This window comes from Camelus bactrianus, chromosome 21 (genome assembly GCF_048773025.1).
Source record: "Camelus bactrianus isolate YW-2024 breed Bactrian camel chromosome 21, ASM4877302v1, whole genome shotgun sequence".
NCBI classification, from domain to species: Eukaryota; Metazoa; Chordata; class Mammalia; order Artiodactyla; family Camelidae; genus Camelus; species Camelus bactrianus.
This window is the reverse complement of record NC_133559.1, coordinates 10,268,913-10,287,313: the sequence shown is the minus strand read 5'-3', so window position 1 is coordinate 10,287,313 and position 18,401 is coordinate 10,268,913. Positions and strand designations below refer to the sequence as shown.

The 18,401-nt window shown below is 37.6% G+C and overlaps 1 protein-coding gene across 1 annotated transcript in view; it reads right to left on the bottom strand.

Annotated features, from left to right (window-relative positions):
- IFI16 (interferon gamma inducible protein 16) overlaps positions 1-7,646 on the bottom strand; it is a 55,695-nt gene extending 48,049 nt beyond the window's left edge. The window contains exon 1 of the mRNA XM_074349653.1: positions 7,410-7,646. The gene's annotated coding sequence lies outside the window, so the exon portion shown is untranslated. The remainder of the gene's footprint in view (positions 1-7,409) is intronic.
- Between the last annotated feature and the right edge of the window lie 10,755 nt (positions 7,647-18,401).

The window sequence follows — 18,401 nt, the reverse complement described above, 5'->3', positions numbered from 1 at the left end:
GTGTAAACTCTGAAAATATAGCTTATGAGAACCACTATTTGTGAAAAAATGACACTTCTTTCATTTTTTCCCCTCCAAAACCCTCCCTCAACACATTGACTCAGGAAGCAGAGTGTGCGTGTTAAGAGCTTGGACTTTGCAGTTCAGGAGATTTGGCTCCTGGCACACAATAGTATGGCTCTATCGTTCAATGGATACAAGTAGAATATAAATTATTTATTTGTAAGATTAGGTTGAAAACTTTTCCACAAGAAGATAGGTTGTGATTAAGAAATAAAAAATAGAAAAGAAAATGTAAGACATGCCAGATACAGATCAAAGTGTCAACATCTGCCAACTAAAATTTGGCACTTGCCATCTGCCTCTGTAAGGACTGAATCACGTTGGTACTTGCTATCTACCTCTATAAGGACTGAATCACATTGGCACTTGCCATCTACCTCTGCTTGGATTAAACCACAAGCCATAGCAGCTGCTGATCTCCAACACTCCCTGAAAGGAGCTCAGGGTGGAGATCAGGAATGAGGCACTCTGTGCTCTGGGGAAACTGACAGAACAAGCCTTCAGATGGTTATTTTCAGGAGGATATTTCATGAGCCCAAATTCTTGCATCTCCTCATATCTGGAAAAGCTCTAAAACCATTAATGGTGACATCTGCGCCTTGTGACTAGCAGCAAGCCTCTGCCTAAATGTGTGCTTGACTGCACGTACTCCCTTCACTAAAATCATATATAATATTGAGTTCCCACCTGCCTCTTCTGAGCAGGTCCTCGGAGCTATCTGAGATGCTGTCTCCCGGGCTATAGTCTTCATTCTGCCCCCAGTAAAACTTAACTCATAACTCTCACATTGTGTAATTTTATTTCAGTCAATAGTCCCCACGTTATTTGTTGCAAAAAGAATAAAAACTAAAATGAAAATGAGGAAATGTTTGAAGCAAGAATGGGATAAACTTCTTGGAATTAAAGTAACACAAACATCTTCAGATTGATCAGGCCAATAGAATATCAAGTAGGAGAGGGAAGGAGGAAAAAAAAAAAAAGAAATCAAGACATAATGTAGAGAAACTGAAGAAGATCCAAAAACAACGAGAACAATTTGACAGTTTCCAGAGAAAAAGTATAGACGGCTTACAGTTTCAAAATCAAATTCTCGATTGCAAAACTGCATGGAGCAATTTCATATGATTTGCCCCCAGTCCATCGCTGTGCTTTTGAAATCCCCCCAAACTGTGAAACCAAAAACTGTGTGTGTGTGTGTGTGTGTGAATTTGGTGACAAAATTTATTAGAAAAATACCTGAGAGGAGGTGGCTGGAGTCTGTGTATAATTAAAAAAAAATTCACTTTAGTGTGAATGTTCATTTCTTGCTCCTGAAATAGTAGTGCATTTGAGATGAAAGTCAGGACCTAGACCCGCCTGGGCCATATATGTGGCACTCTAGATGTTGTGTGCACCTTTAATAGTCTTTCTAAGTCATTCAAGTTCTGAACTCCAAGCTCTATGTGACCCCAAGTGTTTCAGAGAGATGCAGCCAACCTTCATGGAAGGAAAAGTAATTTTGAAACAGAAATTTTAAATTTAGCTTAAGTGGCATTTTTAAATCTAATGGCCTGTAGATGATTCTCTGAAAAGGACCCATAAAATTAAAAATCAGATTTACAACACAAAGACACCTATCAAGCACTCTTTTGGGAAGAGCATTAAACTTGAAGATAGAGAAATGGGGCAAAAAAAAAAAAAAAAAAAAAAAAGCTGCAGGCTAAAAAGTAAAAGTGAATAGATGTTGATGAAGTCTTTTAATGTTTTAAGAATAAATAAAGACTTGTTGGAGGGGCCAAGATGGCAGAGTATAAGGATGCTCATAGCTCACCCTATCCCACAGACACACCAAAACTCACATCCATGGACCCACCTAGCCAACCAGAGCATTTGCTGAACTCTGAAAGAACATCACCCTCTTCAAAAGACAAAGACACCACAAATCTGGTAGGAGAAAAGGAAAAAAGAAAGAAGAAAAGGCAAAACAGTGAGGGACCAGTCCCGTGGGGAGGGAGCAGCAAAGGAGGAATAGTTCTCCTTCACTGGGTCTCCCCCTCTCCAACGGAGAGGTCAGCAGGATGGAGGGGGAGACTCCAAGACTTGGATCTATATGGAGCACCCCTTGACTGACAGAACTAAGTTAACATCACTAGACAGATCTTCCAGACAGAAAATAAATAAGGCAATAGAGAAATTAAATGATACAATAGAAAAATTCGATTTGGTGGATATTTTCAGAGCATTACAACCCCCAAAAAGAGGATATACATTCTTTTCAAATGCACATGGAACATTTTCTAAGATTGATCATGTACTTGGGCACAAAAGAAGCCTCAACAATTTTAAGAAGATAGAAATTATCTCAGGCATCTTTACTGAGCACAATGCCATGAAACTAGAAATCAACTACAGAGAAACAAAGGAGAAAAAAAGGAAAGCATGGAGATTAATCAACATGCTATTAAAAAACCAGTGGGTCAATGATGAAATCAAAGTTGAAATAAAAAAATACCTTGAGACAAATGAAAATGAAAACACAACTACACAAAGTTTACGGGACGCAGCAAAGGCAGTGCTAAGAGGGAAGTTTATAGTGATACAGGCCTTCCTCAAAAAAGAAGAACAATCTCAAATAAACTATCTAACCCACCAGCTAAAAGAATTTAAAAAAGAAGAGCAAAAACCCCCAAAAGTCAGCAGAAGGAAGGAAATGATAAAGATTTGGGAGGAAATAAGTAAGATAGAGATTAAAAAAAAAAAAAAATAGAAAAAGAGCAATCAAACCAAAAGCTGGGTTTTTGAAAGAGTAAATAAAGTTGACAAACTTCTGGTGAAACTCACAAGGAAGAAAAAAAAGAGCACAAATAAGCAAAATAAGAAAGGAAAATGGAGAAATTACAACAAATAACATAGAAATACAGAATATCATATGAGAATATTATGAAAAAGTATACGGACCCAAAATGGATAACCTAGAGGAGGTGAACAAGTTTCTGGAAACATACTGTCCACCAAAACTGAATCAAGAAGAAACTGACCACTTGAACAAACTGATCACTAAAAATGAAATCAAATTAGCAATAAAAAACCATCCTACAAATAAAAGTCCAGGACCAGACGGCTTCACCAGAGAATTCTACCAAACATACAAAGAAGAACTCATACCAGTCCTTCTCAAACTCTTCCAGAAGATTGAAAAGGAAGGAATACTCCCAAACTCATTCTATGAAGCCACCATCACCCTGATACCAAAACCAGGTAAAGACACCATGAAAAAAGAGAATTACAGACCAATATCATGGAAGAACATAGATACAAAAATCCTTACCAAAATATTAGCAAATAGAATTCAACAATAATAAAAAAGATTATACATCATGACCAAGTGGGGTTCATCCCAGGGATACAAGGGTGGTTCAACACATGCAAATCAGTCAATGTAATACATCACAACAAGAGAAAGGACAAAAACCACATGATCATCTCAATAGATGCAGAAAAAGCATTTGATAAAATTCAACACCCATTTATGATAAAAACTCTCACCAAAGTGGGAGTATAGAGGGATCATGTCTCAACATCATAAAAGCTATATATGACAAACCTACAGCCAGCATAGTACTCAACGGTGAAAAACTCAAAAGCTTCCCACTAAAATCTGGGACAAGACAAGGATGCCCACTATCACCACTCCTATTCAACATAGTCCTATCCACAGCAATCAGGCAAGAGAGAGAAATAAAAGGGATCCAAATTGGAAAAGAAGAGATAAAAGTGTCACTATATGCAGATGACATGATACTATATATAGGAAACCTTAAAAGGTCCACACAGAAACTACTAGAAATAATCAGAGAATTCAGCAAGGTAGCAGGTTACAGGATTAACGTTCAAAAATCAGTTGCATTTCTTTACACTAATGATGAATCAACAGAAAAAGAAAGTAAAGAATTAATCTCCTTTAAAATAGTACCCAAAGTAATAAAATACCTAGGAATAAATCTAACCAAGGAGGTGAAAGACTTATACATCAAAAACTATAAAACACTGATTAAGGAAATTAAAGAAGATTTAAAAAAATGGGAAGATATCCTATGCTCCTGGATTGGAAGAATCAATATTGTTAAAATGGGCATACTGCCCAAGGCAATCCACAGATTTAATGCAATCCCTATCAAATTACCCAGGACATACTTCACAGAACTAGAACAAATCATAATAAAATTTATATGGAACCACAAAAGACCTAGAATTGCCAAAACATTACTGAAGAAAAAGAAAGAGGCTGGAGGTATAACTCTCCCAGACTTCAGACAATACTGTAGAGCTACAGTCATCAAGACAGCATGGTATTGGTACAAAAACAGACATATGTACCAGTGGAACAGAATAGAGAGCCCAGAAATGAACCCACAAACTTTTGGTCAACTAATCAGCAAAGGAGGCAAGAATATACAATGGAATAAAGACAGTCTCTTCAGCAAATTGTGTTGGGAAAACTGTACAGCAGCATGTAAAGCAATGAAGCTAGAACACTCCCATTTACCATACACAAAAATCAACCCAAAGTGGATCAAAGACTTAAACATAAGACGAGACAATAAACCTAGAAGAAAATATAGGCAAAACATTATCTGACATACATCTCAAAAATGTTCTCCTAGAACAGTCTACTCAAGCAATAGAAATAAAAGCAAGAATAAACAAATGGGACCTAATGAAACTTACAAACTTCTGCACAGCAAAGGAAACCATAAGTAAAACAAAAAGACAACCTACGGAATGGGAGAAAATTTTTGCAAATGAAACTGACAAAGGCTTGATCTCCAGAATATATAAGAAGCTCATACAACTTAATGAGAAACAACCAAACAACCCAGTCCAAAAATGGGCCAAAGACCTAAACAAGCAATTCTCCAAGGAAGACATACAAATGATCAATAGGCACATGAAAAAATGCTCAATATCACTAATTATCAGAGAAATGCAAATCAAAACTACAATGAGGTATCACCCCATACCAGTCAGAATGGCCATCATTCAGAAGTCCACAAATGACAAATGCTGGAGAGGCTGTGGAGAAAAGGGAACCCTCCTACACTGCTGGTGGGAATGCAGCTTGGTGCAGCTACTGTGGAAAACAGGATGGAGATTCCTCAAAAGACTAGGAATAGCCTTACCATGTGACCCAGGAATCCTGCTCCTGGGCATATATCCAGAAGGAACCCTACTTCAGGATGACACCTGCACCCCAATGTTCATAGCAGCACTATTTACAATAGCCATGACATGGAAACAGCCTAAATGTCCATCAACAGATGAGTGGATAAAGAAGTAGTGGTATATTTATACAATGGAATACTATTCAGCCATAAAAATGACAACATAACGCCATTTGCAGCAACATGGATGTCCCTGGAGAATGTCATTCTAAGTGAAGTAAGCCAGAAAGAGAAAGAAAAATATCATATGAGATCATTCATATGTGGAATCTCAAAAAAAAAAAAAACCCATAAATACAAAACATAAACAGACTCATAGACATAGAATACAAATTTGTGGTTGCCAAGGGGGCGGGGGATGGGAAAGGACAGACTGGGATTTCAAAATTTAGAATAGACAAACAAGATTATACTGTACAGCACAGGGAAATATATACAAGTTCTTATGGTAGCTCACAGCAAAAAAAATTGACAAGAATATATGTATGTTTATGTATAACTGAAAAATTCTGCTCTACACTGGAATTTTACACAACATTGTAGAATGACTTTAACTCAGTAAAAAATGTTAAAAAAAAAAAAAGACTTGTCTGAAGAGAAACAAAAGAGGAAGTAGGTCTGTGTGGTGGGGTGATGGTAGTGAAAAATGAGGATATGAATGTTCACCATGTTGCTCGTTCTTAAGGAGAAGCTAGATATATAAATTTAAAACTATAGACAAAGAAGAAGAAGAAAGAGGAAGGCTGTACTAAGTGTTACGAGTAAGTATTACAAACTAGCCCAAATACAGCATTTCAGCTAAATGTACATAAAATGTCACACTCATTAAAAGACAAAGTTTTCAAACCGGGTTTTAAAAAAACCTACCTATGTGTTGTTGACAAAAGGTCGTTTAAAGGATTTAAAATTATAGTTGCAAAAAGTTTTATCATGCAAACATTAATTTAAAGAAAGCAGTGTATCTGTATTTGTGTAGCTTTATTTAAGATGTTAAAATAAAGACTTTTATCAGAACTGGAGTTTTACCACACAATGATAAAAGGTTTAAGTCCCAGAAAGAACTTAACTGCAACAGTTTAAATTATGTATTTATCTGACAACAGTAAGTACATATTATTATTAATTTATATTCCTTCATATTATTATAAATAGCATTTTGTAGTATATATCTCTCTCTCTCTCCATACAATATTTATATTAGAAATTAAGAGAACTATAAGGAAAATTTGACAAAGTCACGATTTTAGTTTGAGGTTTTAGCATAATTTAATTATTGAACAAAGTAAAGAAAAGTATATGTAGAAAAATCAACACATTTAAGTTCAAATAAAAAAAATTGAAGCCAACATTTAGAGAATTCTAAAACTAAATGCTTAAAACTTTGCATTCCTCTCAAAAACACATGAAATGTTTATGTACCAGACTCTACAAAAAGACCAAAGCATTCCAAAAGATAGGTATAGATTTAATCGTCTCCAATGACCTCTTTCCTATAAATTCTTACAACCAATGTTTACCCGTGACTTTGAGGAAAACAGTCCCCAAAGAACTGAAACTGCCTCTAATACCTGGTGAAGGACGGAGCTGAACTACATAAAATATTGTGACTATATTAAGACACCATATATTTGCATGATTGTGTTTTTGAAACTGAGAAATTTTCTACTTCATGTGTGCGTTTGCTCTCATGTTTTGTAAAGTTGGAATAATATCGTGCAATATAGTTTTAGGTCCAAATTGTTGTTTACTTAATATTATTACATAATATGTTTTTCATGCCATTATGTTTTTTCCCCAGGCCTCCACGACAGCCATTAAGCTAAGAAAACCCACACCAAAGCCATCTTCTAAACATGAATTCACGCTCTAAACACCTGGAGAATGAATTTTAAAATCTGCGATAGTCAAAATTCATTTCTCTTTATTCGAGCCTCAGTTGTGATATAATGAAAAATGTCTATTATTTTCCTCGTAAGTAAAGGATTATAATCACGCTATTGCGGATTTCACTTTTCTGAATATGTTGGTACCAGCCTTCACCCCCTCTATCTACTCAAAGACCCCCAAACCAGTTCTCCTCCTGTGATCTTGTGTATCTCAACGAGATACCTAGATCTTCTCTACTAAAATCTTGACAGAACTCACCTCACTGGAAATTCTTCCGCAGTAGTACAAATCTAGAGATCTTCAGAAATGCAGCAACCAAATACTTGTTTTGTTTGAATAGGAAGATAAATCAGTAAAACTCTCAGAAACTGAACTACAGGATGTTGTAATATCCCAAAATGCTAAGGAAATGAAGTTGTTTCCAAAAATGACACTGGTTAGAGTCTTGTAGTAACTTGGCTGGTGCTGGCTACCTCACACTGTGGGAAACACCCAGAGACAAAGAGGTTATGAAACACTGTTGAGACTCCTCCCATCGATGTCCTTAGCTCTGTCTTTCCTTAGCCAGAGAAACCAAACGGTTTTTCTTGCTGTAAACGTCTTAGTCACAGTGAAACATTAGACATACTATTTATTTATTTATTTCGCAAATGTCTGAAAAGACTTACCACGTTAGAACTTTCCCATCCAGCTGATTTGAAGGTGGGTTGGTAGATACCAAAATCCCTGAATCGCAGCTTTTTTCTCAAAGGGGAAAGGAAAGTCACCCAGCCACTGCTTCCTCCTTTCCTGTTCACACAGTGGCAGTGGCAAGAGATCTTGGTAGAGGTCTGTGACTACAGTACTTGACCACGCTTCCTCAATAGAGAAAAATTGTCTGTAAAGTTACCTTTGGTTTCAGAAGTATGTGATATATCTAGATAGTGAGTAACAGTTAACATACCAGAGGCGTAACATCATTACTTACACGTAAACTTTTCCTGGAGTGTCTGGAAATAAATTTTGCCCCAGTTATCCTCCCGCCCATGACTCAGATCCATTACTTCCATGATTCAATTTCGTGATTACCCTTGCCTTTCAGAATTTTCCACAGAAACACAAGTGAGTAATGGCCTGATACTATCACTGCAATGACTCTTTCCAGTTCTGGAAGAGCAATAAGTTTCTAGAAGGGTTGAGGACCTAATAAATTTATTTTCTACATTTTTTTCTATAGAGTACAATGGACACAATTTGGAAAATAATCCTGAGATGTCAAATAAATGAAACCAATTAGCAGATAGTATGAGGGTAGCCCACTGTCTGACCTGCAGGAAAGGTAAGGCCATGAAATGAAGAATAGCAATAACACAGCAATAATGGGGGACCTTACAACCCACTTGCATCCATAGACAGATCACGCAGACAGAAAATCGATAAGGAAACACAGGCCCTAAATGACACATTAGACCAGATGGACCTAATTGACACCGATAGCACATTCCATCTGAAAGTAGCAGAATACACATTCTTCTCAATGCACACAGCACATTCTCCAGAATCAATCACATGCTGGCCCACAATGTAAGACTCAGTAAATTTAAGAAAATGGAAATCGTACCAAGCATCTTTTCTGACCACGTTTTTAAGAGGTTAGAAATCAACTACAAGAGAAAAACTGCAAAAACTGAAAACACATGGAGGCTAAACAATATGCTACTAAAGGACCAGTGGATCACTGAAGAAATCAAAGAGAAAGCCAAAAAATACTCTGAGACAGATGAAAATGAAAGCACAATGATTGAAAACCTCTGGGACGTGCAAAAACGGCTGTCAGAGGGAAGTTTATAATGATACAAGCCTACCTCAGCAAACAAGAAAAGTCTCAAATAACCTAACATTACACCTAAAGCAGCTTGAGAAAGAAAAACAAACAAAACCCAAAGTTAGTAGAAGAAAGGAAATCATAACGATCAGAGCAGAAGTAAATGAAATAGAGACTTAAAAAAAAAAAACCAACAAAAACAAGATCAATGAAACTAAAAGCTGGTTCTTTGAAAAGATAAACAAAATTGATTAATCTTTAGTCAAACTCATCAAGAAAAAAAGGGAGAGGGCGCAAATTAATGAAATCAGAAATGAAAAAGAAGTCACAACCGATACCACAGAAATACAAGGGATCATAAGAAGCTACTTTGACCAACTATACATTAACAAAAAGGACAGCCTAGAGGAAATGGACATTTTCTTAGAAATGTACAATTTGCCAAGATTGAATCAGGAAGAAATAGAAAATAAGAATAGACCAATTATCAGTATTGAAATTGAACCAGTAATTAAAACACTCCCAACAAACGAAAGTCCAGGACCAGACGGCCTCACAGGCAAATTCTACCAAATATCTAGAGAAGCGTTAACACTTATCCTTCTGAAACTATTCCAAAAAATTGCAGAGGAAGGAACACTTCCAGACTCGTTCCGTGAGGCCACCATCACCCTGATACCAAAACCAGATACAGATATCACAAAAAAAGGAAATTACAGGCCAATATCACTTATGAATATAAATGCAAAAATCCTCAACAAAATACTAGCAAATTGACTCCAACAATGCATTAAAAGGATCACACATCATGATCAAGTGGGATTTATCCCAGAGATGCAAGGATTTTTCAGTATGCACAAGGCAATCAATGTGATACACCCCATTAACAAATTGAAGAATAAAAATCATATGATCATCTCAATAGATGTAGAAAAAGGTTTTGACAAAATTCAGCACCCATTTATGATGAAAATCTTTACCAAAGTGAGTATAGAGGAAACATATTTCAACATAGTAAAAGTTATTTATGACAAACCTCAGCCAGCACAGTACTAAACAATGAAAAATTGAAAGGCTTCCCACTAAAATCTGGAGCAAGACAAGATGCCAACTCTCGCCACTTCTATTCAACATAGTCTTGGAAGTCCTAGACACAGCAATCAGGCAAGAAACAGAAATAAAAGGGATCCAAATTGGAAAAGAAGAGGTGAAACTGTCACTATATGCAGATGACATGATATTATATATGGAAAAGCCTGAAATGTACATGAACAGACAAGAAACACATTGTTTTCAATTTGGATTAAAAAATAAATCCAGGTACATGTCTTTGACAAAATACACATAAAGCATGAAGTCATCTAAAAGTTGTATAACCAGTTTAGATATAATGGTGGAGCTTAAAATAGACTTTTAGAAAAAAATGTCAGTACAGATAGAATTTCACTGCATAATGACAAAGTATTCAACCCCCAAGAAAATGCAATTGAAATTATGTATTTACATAATATATGTGTATATGTATATATATGTATACCCTGTGTGTGTATGTATGTGTGTGTGTGTGTGTGTGTAAAATGTGTTATTTCTTTACATTACTCAATATGGCAACATATTGCCATTTTTTCCTTCCCTTGATTTACAAATATACACACATAGTAAATATACTTGTATACATGCAGGTACTCCCTGCTTCCTGAAATTTTGCCTTATGTCTCTTCAATTTTACAAAAGATCCACATCAGTGTAGTAATGGCTTTATGGCTTTTTTTTTTTTTTTTTTTTTTTTTTTTTTTGGTAAAAGTGAAAATCCTCTTTGGATTTCTTTCAGTTAGCAAAAAAAAAGGACTAATGTAAATCTTTAGTAAAAGTAAAGTGGCATAAGGCGAACTTTTGGAAAGCAGGGGATCCTCTTCGCTTTATGCCCTTTTGGCTCATGAAAGGTTTCAGAATAACAATCTCCTTTCAGATAGTGGTGGAAACCTGTATGTATGTAAACTGTATATAAAAATATATGGAAGAAAGCAAAAGAACTAGAATAAGAAACTGACAAAACTACCATTACCGCCGGAGGTTTCACCATCTCTCTCTAAATTGTTGAAACAACAAGGTTAAAAAAAAAACAATAGTTATGATTAAGATTTAGAAGATTTGACCAACACAATTAACAGCTTAAGAAACTTTATCTGACTTCAGGGATTGTGAGTCCAGGATTTATAAACTTCTCAAACACACATGAAATAATTTAAAAATATCATGTACCATGCCATAAAATGGCTAGTTTCCCCAGTATCTACACGTAGTCAGTACAGTGTCCAGCACATAGTAGGTGCTCAATAAACAGTGGATGAACAAACTAATAAATAAATGTTCTTGCTCAGGAGTAAAAAAATGCTGGAAAATGATTTGAATGGGAGAGAGGCAACTCATCTGTGGTGCAGGCATCCTGATTTCCAGCAGACAACTCATAATCAAATTTATCCTAAACTGTTCAACTTACTCAGTACACAAACATGGAAAGATTCCTTCTCCATCTCTTCCACCATCATACTTACAACCATACTCTGGTCTGCTTGCTTTTTGTCAGACGTGTTCAGGAGCTCAAAGAAAACTGAGTCTGCGCAAGTCTCAGAAGTGGATTTGACCACTTTTAAGCAGCCTGGTCTGTGAATGGTTGCAGGCTCTGAAGGGACACTGTGGCTCTGTAGAGCAAAAACTTTTTGGGATTTTAGCCCCTTGTTGAATTCTTCCATGATGGATTTAGGAGTCATCTCCTTGGTTCTATTAGGTATTAGGTGTGTATCTAAAATGCAGATAATAATAGCAATCAACAAATTTTGTCACTGAGCAGGACCTTGTGGGGCCTTCCAGTTCAGACCCCTCCCCATTTCCTCTGCTGCGGCTCCTCTCTGAAGTATCTGGTATCTCATGCATATTTACTGAGTTTTTCTGATGCTAAAAACCACCACCAAAAGGAAAAAATTAACTACTTGATGATGGAGAGCACGTAGACCCTTAGCCTTCTGGTACCTAGGAGTTTGTAGTGTTAACCACTCCATTACCTCAGCATCAACCAGAGACTTGTGCATGAGCTGATCGTGTATCCTGCAACCTCCCTCCCTTATCTGACCCTTAAATGTGCTTTGCTGAAACCCTTCAGGGAGTTTGGGTTTTCTTGGGCATAAGCCACTCTGTCCTTCTTGCTCGGCCCTGCAATAAACCTTTCTTTGCTCCAAACTCCAATGTTTCAATTTCTTTGGCCTCATGGTGCGGTGGGCACATGAACTTGCATTCAGTAACAGTTACATTTTATTCTTGTAGCCAACATAAATTATCTTAATTCTCCCAACAACCTTAAAGATGGGTGCTATTAACCTTTCAGTTTTGCAAATGAGGCAAAAAGGGGTTAGCTAAATCGCCCTAAATTTTACAACTGCTGATTTTTGATTATGATTTTACAACTGCTGATTCAAACCCAAGGTTTCTTACTGCGAGTTCTTTGTACTATTACCAACACTGAAAATTGCACTTGTGGTTCGGATTTTTTGGTACCGTCTGAGAGTCATGAGACACGGTGCCATATATGTATGTGTCTGTGGGTATGCAGACAAGCAGAGATGTGCAAATATGCAGATGACCAGGACTGTTTTATTTTATTTTTTACTTTACATTCAGTATTTATTTTCATCTTTTAAAAAAATTTTATTGAAGTGTAATTGATTTACAATGTTAGTCTCAGGTGTAGAGCAAAGTGATTCAGTTATACACACATATAGATACATATTTTTTCTTTTCAGATTCTTTTCCAATATATGTTATAAGAAATTGAATATAGTTCCCTGTGCTATACAGTAGGTCCTTGTTGTTTATCTATTTTATATATAGTGATGTGTGTCTGTTAATCCCCAACCCTAGAACTGCTTTATTTTTTTCTGAAAGAAAATGATCATTTTTTCCCCAAAAAAGGAAATGAGAATTTAAAAAATATTCTGATAGAGCAAACAAGTGTGGCAAGACCTTCCTTTGTTTGAACTCAGATGGCGTACACCCCTTTTTGGGGGGGTTGTCTCTTGGGGTATATATTTATGTTACTCTCATATTTCCTACTTCTCTCTTCACTTCCTTTATAGTTAATAAAAAAAATGTTTTTTAAAGCAGAAGTGAGGATACTACACTGTTATTTCTTGATGTTATTACTGGGTATCAGAACAAAACACATCATTTATCATAATTCATAAAATTATATTTCAGAGAAACAAGGTAATTCATGAAGTCTAATCTCCATATTGTATATATTAAAAATGTATACCTCAGGAAAGGTGTGTGACCCCCTGTGAGTCACAGTGAGTTAGTGGCAGAGCCTAGATTAAAACCCAGACCCCCTGACTCCCAGTCTCCCTCCCCGGTGCTTCCTAGGAATGTAGCAGACATTCTTCTGGAGGTTCAGGCAAAGCTGGGAGGCTGGTGTCTCCTGCGGGCCTGGGGAGACGACTCCTAGGAGGGCTGTGCTCTGGCCCTGCTTTTTTGATGCTGTGGTTTGCATTCTCGTCTTCCCAATTAGTATTAACTGAGGGAGGCAAGAGGAGAAAACTGGGGCCTCCCCAAGTCTCCTTGCTCCACAACTCAGGGAGCGGGGGAGGCCTCTGCAGAGAAACTGTTGATAATTATGGAAGTTGAGGCTCTGCTTCATTAAGCAGGCAGAGCCCTTCCTGGGAACAGTCCCCTCGCCTCAGCCCCCGGCTTCCCCAGCTCAGCTAAGCAGCTTGTTTACTTTCTCATTAGCCAATTTGTTAGCCCGATGCTCTGTTCCCCTGAGTTGCCCAGAAGAGATGTTTTGGGGAAGGATGTCCTTAGCTGGCTCGGTCTGTCTCTCATGCTTCCCTGGGGGACGTCTAGGCAGCCAGGTCCTGGAAACAGTTGTGTGTGGTGGTGATAACTCAGCGGTGGGGCCGAGGCTCCTCTGTTTGACCAAAGGGAAGTAGGAGCAAAAGCCCTCGGGACGTGGAGGTTCAATACAACGGCCTGAGACCTAATTGAGAAGGAGGGAGAATCCAGGACTGGCTCTGCACACATTGCTCGAAGGTTTCCAGGCTCATCCTGGGCTGCCGGGCCTCTGAACAGAGGTGCCATGCTGTCTGCACTCCTCCCCATGTACAGAGTTCCTACAGACCCACACATAGGTACAACCCTTTAATGCTCACCACCGAGCGCTCTCATGTTTCAGCAGGACAGGACAAATGTTATTATTCTCTGTTTTTCAAATAGAAGCCTGAGGCCTACAGTACAGAGACTGACTTCACTGTGAGGGGGATTTCTAGCCTTAATTTGTTAAGATCAGTTGAAATGACACTCAGAATAGCCTTATCTTCCAGTCCATTGAGACCAACCATCAGTAATTTAATTTGATACCTGTATATTACCTCCAACAAAGTAGTAGGAGCACAGTAATGCTATTTATTGGGTTCTCACAATAGTAGGTATATAAACTGAGGCTCAGAAAGGTTATCTGACTGGTCTAAGATCGTGGGAAAATGATGGATCTAGTGACCATCCCTAGATGAGGGGAGGGGCGGGGGGGAGAGAATATTTTAGGTAAAGGACTAATATAATGTAGGTAGGGATATGAGTTCAATAATTAGTAGCAGTCCAGAATGGATAAAGAAGAAGACGTACAAGGAGGAATAAATGGGAGATGCCGAAATAGTGGATTCAGAAAATGTTAATGATTATTATTACTCTGATTTTACCTTCCCTGAACTGTGGCATCTGGATCTACCAAAAGACTCCTCCTTAGTCTCTTGAAGTACCCAGTTTCTGTCTGAAACAAAGCAGAAAGAGAAGAATTGTTAGTGTATCAGGGCAGAGAAATTATATACATGTGTACACACACACACACACACACACGTGTTGAAACCACATACTCTGTGGTAGTATCAAAGTTAACATTCTATCACATAGGTTGTATTCATAGTTTATCATTGAAGAAAAGCCCAAGTGTTTTTAAGAACAAAGCAGGGCAGGGGATGGGTATAGCTTAGTGGTAGAGCGCCAGCTTGGTATGCATGAGGGCTTGAATTCAATGCCTAGTACCTCCATTAAAAAAATTTTAAAAACAAACAAGAAAATAAATAAACCTAATTACCACCCCAACCCCCCCAAAAGAGAATAAAATGGCACTATTAATAATTATCGTGGGACCACAGGCATTAACCACAACTCACTTAGGCAAACCAGGATACATGAGTGCACTATGTCACTGTAGTGACATGTATTTTACAGTTAAACGTGTTGGTTTCAATAGATAATATACTTAACGTTATTAAAAAGGCAAAACATTTCATGAATGATATATGTAGAAGAGAATTTCTCCAACCCAGACCCGTCTGCCCCATGCCAGCTTGCCCCCCATCCCAATAGGAAATAACTTTCATTAGTGTTTCATACAACAGTGCACTGTTTCTTTATGCAAAGCAAGTAACGAGGAGTATCTTATACGCCCTCTGGAGACCATTTCATATCACGGTAGGAAGTGCCTCCCCTTTTGATAAACAGCTCCACAGTGTTCCATTACGTTTTTAATTTAACCAGTCCCCTTCTGAAGGGCTCACAGGTTGCTTCCGGCCTTTCTATTACAAACAGAATTGCAGTGAAAAACGCTACTTATACATCATTTTATATACATACCTGCAAGATGAATTCCTAGAAGCCGGATTGCTGGGCACACAAAGGAATCAATAGTTTGCATAAATATTGCTAAAATTTCCTCCAAATTAATTTTGCTATTTTGTACTCCTGCGAGCAACGTATAAAAATGTCTGTTTCCCTGCGGTTTTTGCAACAAAGTGTGTTTTTAGACTTCTAGGTCTTTGTCCATCTGAAGGTGATAAAAACATCTCAGTATAGTTTAAAGTTGCATGTATCTTATTCTGAGTTAGGTTGGATATCTTTTCATGTATTTAAGTGCCTTTATTGTTTTATGAATGCCTATTTGGGGATCTTATTACTCACACTCCAAATTAAGCATCTTGAGGGAAGGGATTGTGTTGTATGAATCTTAAACTTTGCCTAGTAGGAGGTATGGGAAATAGAAAGCATTTCATGAATGAATCACTATTATCTCCCCTCTCCACACACTATTTAAGCTGCTTTTGGTAACACCTTTTCTAACTTTTGGATCACATTTTTTCCTCGGAAAACAATATTATGTATAAATATATCCATAATACAGAATATCTAGATGAATAAAATTTTAAAATCACATATAACATTATTTTAAAGCAATTATTCATCCATTCCTTTCTAATAATTTCCTGTAACATAGGCTTTTTCCAAATATTAATAATCATTGTATAATGTTGACACTTGAAATAATTTGTTAACACTTAACAGTTTTAATCGTCTCCTTTGCTAAATCATGAATTTCTTGATGGAGACATCAGACCTTGTTCTTTTCTTTTGCTCCATTTCTAATAAGTGTTAAGGGAGTACATTTTACCAGTGGCGGGTAACTTGAGAGGAAAATGAACAATTTCCTTGGCCGAGCAAGGCCTGAATTGGGAATGCTGCAACTTTTATTTTCCCTTTCCATGTTACTTTTAAGTCAAGCACCTCACTTCTTATTCATTTACATTGCTAAATATCTTGCATATATTTTTGCATCGATTTGGGTTTGCAGATGAGCTTCTTATAAACAGATGTTTGTGTCACACTGATTGCTTTCTAGAGGCAACACACAGCCATTATACACCCTTTAGTGCAAGCCAGGAGGAGGTACTACAACGCATGGGTGCGGTCTGTCCCAGAATCTCCCTTGTAGGTTCATAAATAAGACTACAAATTACAGGTGTGTTCGTGCTGGGACTGTGGGGAATGCAGCAGTTTTGTCATGGTAGTTGCAACCATTTACCCTGGAGAAAGGCCAGGGGTTTCACATGAAGTGGAATCTATGCACAAGGTTGTTAAAGACTGAACAAGCATCTGAAAAATTTTTACTTAAGGACAGATTCTTCCAATCTTGAGGTTCCATTATGTTCTAAAGTAAAACTCTCAAAACCACGTAGCACATTTTTTTATGTTGTTAAAACAACTCCAGCTTTCATAGGAAGATTTCCCTGGCTAATCAGAGGAGAGTTAACACTTACGTGCTCTATATGCAAATCTTTCATGATTAATGTTCTGATAGCCAATTTAATTTTGTTATTACCTTGTCCTCTGCCTCTGATTTCTAAATGTTAAACCACATTTGCATTGGCCAATGATGCAAATCTTCTATTCTCCGGCGAATTAATTCTTTCCATCTATTACTTCCATGGCCTTTATACCCATCCAGTTCATGCTTATGTATTATCCCCAGTCGAGGTCAGAATTCACAAGCTGACTGAAGGACGTCTATGAAGATGCTACTGATGGCAATAGAAATGACAGTGGGGATGGAAAACTGAATAAGCATTATCGAATGTCCCATATAATCATAATGGTGATGATGGTATAAATGATGACAGCAATACTGGTGGTGGTGGTGGTGGTGGTTCAGTGTTTGGCACATAGTAAATATTCAATAATAACTGAATCAATAAATAAACGATAGTGGACATGGAAAAGGTGGTGGCAATTGTCCTGGAAATAAGGAGAGTAACAATGTTGCTGATCTTTTTAATGCTGTGGTCAGGTTAGCAGTTGGTATTTTGATGATTTATTCTTCTTAGGTCATCTAGCTCTGATTAACAGAGCTGAGTGGAAGTGAAACTGAGAATTGTCCTTGCAGGGCAATTTTTAAGAAGAGGAAACTCACTTTTGGGTGCTCAAGGAGTTATTCTACATGTGTGCATAACATTATGCAGGACAGGTTGTCTCTGCCCACAGGAAGCTCTGTGGAACTTGCAGAAGTTCTGGCAATGTCCCAGAGGAGGCAATGTCCCTGAGAATTGATTCAGAGCCCGACAAGTGGGAGTGCAGAGTTGAGAAAAGTCATTTGAGAAACAGAGCTGCTCTGCTTCACCTTCCTGTACCCAACTTCCTGCCCCAGAGGAAGCCCAACTGAAAACTAGTCGTCCCCATCAAACCCAGGGAACACACAGCAAGCATCCCCTGGGAGGCCAGCATTTCCAGGAAAATGAGATATAAGGAGGGAAGTGTCTTGGGCTACAAGGATGCTGAGAAGGATGCTACAAGTCCTGATGTCGTCGAAACAGTCAGGTAATAGGTAGGGATGGTGCAGCAGAGATGAGCAGTGAAGACGAGGACTGGGGAGGGCTTTGACCTTTCCTGTGAGAGGGCTACTAGGGTATGAAAGGAAAATTTTAGGAACAGCGGTGTTGCATCCCCCACAGCCCATAAACATTTTCTTTTCTTTTTTTTAAAACATTTTTTTATTGAGTTATAGTCATTTTACAATGTTGTGTCAAATTCCAGTGTAGAGCACAATTTTTCAGTTATACATGAACATA